Here is a 2,580-nt window from a genome sequence, read left to right as displayed (position 1 = left end):
GCTTTAGACTAACAATGCAAGATTCCTGGAATTCATATTAAAAATTTTGGAATCCTTATTTTTCTTTTTCATATAATTTTCGAAAAATATAAAATAAAAATCCAAAAAAATTAGAAAATCATAAAAATCAAAAATATTTTCTGTTTCTTGTTTGAGTCTTGAGTCACATTATAAGTTTGGTGTCACTTGCATATGCATCTTGCATTTTTCGAAAATATCATGCATTCATAGTGTTCTTCATGATCTTCAAGTTGTTCTTGGTAAGTCTTCTTGTTTGATCTTGATGATTTTTTGTTTTGTGTCTTTTCATGTTTATCATATGCATTCTTGAATTCTTAGTGTCTAAGCATTAAAGAATTCTAAGTTTGGTGTCTTGCATGTTTTCTTTGCATTAAAAATTTTTCAAAAATATGTTCTTGATGTTCATCATGTTCTTCATAGTGTTCTTGGTGTTCATCTTGACATTCATAGCATTCTTGCATGCATTCACTGTTTTGATCTAAAAATTTCATGCATTGCATAATTTTCATGTTTTTCTCTCTCATCAAAAAAATTCAAAAATAAAAAAAATATCTTTCCCTTTTTCTCTCTCATCAAATTCGAAAATTTGAGTTGACTTTTTCAAAAATTTTTAAAAATCAAGTTGTTGCCAATGAGTCAAATCAAATTTTCAATTTGAAAATCTTATCTTTTTCAGAATCTTTTTCAAAATTCAAATCTTTTTCAAAATTCTTAGTTATTTTCGAAAACTCCAAAAATATTTTTCAAAAATTTTTTTCTTATTTTTATATCAAATTTTCGAAAATAACATAATCAATTAATGTTTTGATTCAAAAATTTGAAGTTTGTTACTTGCTTGTTAAGAAAGATGCAAACTTTAAGTTCTAGAATCATATCTTGTGATTTCTTATGAACCAAGTCATTAATTGAAATTTTAAAAAATCAAATCTTTTTCAAAAACTAATTTCTATCATATCTTTTCAAAAATATCTTCTCATCTTATCTTTTTCAAAAATATCTTTTCAAATATCTTTTCTAACTTCCTAACTTCTTATCTTTTCAAAATTTGTTTCAACTAACTAACTAACTTTTTGTTTGTTTCTTAACTTTTTCAAAACCACCTAACTAACTCTCTCTCTCTCTCATTTTCGAAAATATCTTCCTTCTTTTTCAAAAATTTCTTTTTAATTAACTAATTATTTTTATTTTTTATTTTTGATTTCAAAAATTTTCGAAAATTACTAACATTTTTCAAAAACCATTTTCGAAAATCACTAACTCTTTTTCAAAATAATTTTCGAAAATTATCCCTCCCCCATCTCATTCTATTTATTCATTCATATCCTAACATCTCATCTCACCTCTCTTCCATCCTCACAGTTGTGTTTCTTCCATTATATTACATTCTTTGTCTCCCCCTCTTCTTCCACTCACGCAGGAATCCCTATACTGTGGTATAAAGGATCTCCATTATTATTATTATTTTTCTGTGCCTTCTTCTTTGTCATATGAGCAGGAGCAAGGATAAGAATATTCTTGTGGAAGAAGATCCAGAACCTGAAAGGACTCTGAAGAGAAAATTAAGAGAAGCTAAAATACAACAATCCAGAGATAACCTTTCAGAAATTTTCGAACAGGCAGAGGAGATGGCAGCCGAAAATAATAATAATGTAAGGAAGATGCTTGGTGACTTTACTGCACCTAATTCCAATTTACATGGAAGAAGCATCTCCATTCCTGCCATTGGAGCAAACAACTTTGAGCTGAAACCTCAATTAGTTTCTCTGATGCAGCAGAACTGCAAGTTTCATGGACTTCCATCTGAAGATCCTTTTCAGTTCTTAACTGAATTCTTGCAGATATGTGATACTGTTAAGACTAATGGAGTAGATCCTGAAGTCTACAGGCTCATGCTTTTCCCTTTTGCTGTAAGAGACAGGGCTAGATTATGGTTGAATTCTCAACCTAAAGACAGCCTGAACTCTTGGGATAAGCTGGTCACGACTTTCTTAGCCAAGTACTTTCCTCCTCAAAAGCTGAGCAAGCTTAGAGCTGATGTTCAAACCTTCAGACAGAAAGAAGGTGAATCCCTCTATGAAGCTTGGGAAAGATACAAACAGTTGACCAAAAAGTGTCCTTCTGACATGCTTTCAGAATGGACCATTCTGGATATATTCTATGATGGTCTGTCTGAGTTATCTAAGATGTCATTGGATACCTCTGCAGGTGGATCCATTCACCTAAAGAAAACGCCTGCAGAAGCTCAAGAACTCATTGACATGGTTGCTAATAACCAGTTCATGTACACTTCTGAAAGGAATCCTGTGAATAATGGGACGTTTATGAAGAAGGGAGTTCTTGAAGTTGATACTCTGAATGCCATATTGGCTCAGAATAAAATATTGACTCAGCAAGTCAATATGATCTCTCAGAGTCTGCATGGAATGCAAGCTGCATCCAACAGTACTCAAGAGGCATCTTCTGAAGAAGAAGCTTATGATCCTGAGAACCCTGCAATAGCAGAGGTAAATTACTTAGGTGAACCTTATGGAAACACCTATAACTCAACATGGAAAAATC

At 31.6% G+C, this 2,580-nt stretch overlaps 1 non-coding gene across 1 annotated transcript; it reads right to left on the bottom strand.

Moving 5' to 3' along the window:
• Positions 1-2,042: 2,042 nt before the first annotated feature.
• Positions 2,043-2,150, bottom strand: LOC112787432 (small nucleolar RNA R71). Its single transcript, XR_003194847.1, has one exon. It is a non-coding gene; the product is annotated as a small nucleolar RNA R71 (small nucleolar RNA).
• Between the last annotated feature and the right edge of the window lie 430 nt (positions 2,151-2,580).

The sequence above is a fragment of the Arachis hypogaea genome, chromosome 20 (assembly GCF_003086295.3).
Source record: "Arachis hypogaea cultivar Tifrunner chromosome 20, arahy.Tifrunner.gnm2.J5K5, whole genome shotgun sequence".
In the NCBI taxonomy this organism is placed as follows: Eukaryota; Viridiplantae; Streptophyta; class Magnoliopsida; order Fabales; family Fabaceae; genus Arachis; species Arachis hypogaea.
The sequence above is the reverse complement of the archived record's forward strand: the minus strand, read 5'-3'. Positions and strand labels throughout refer to the sequence as shown.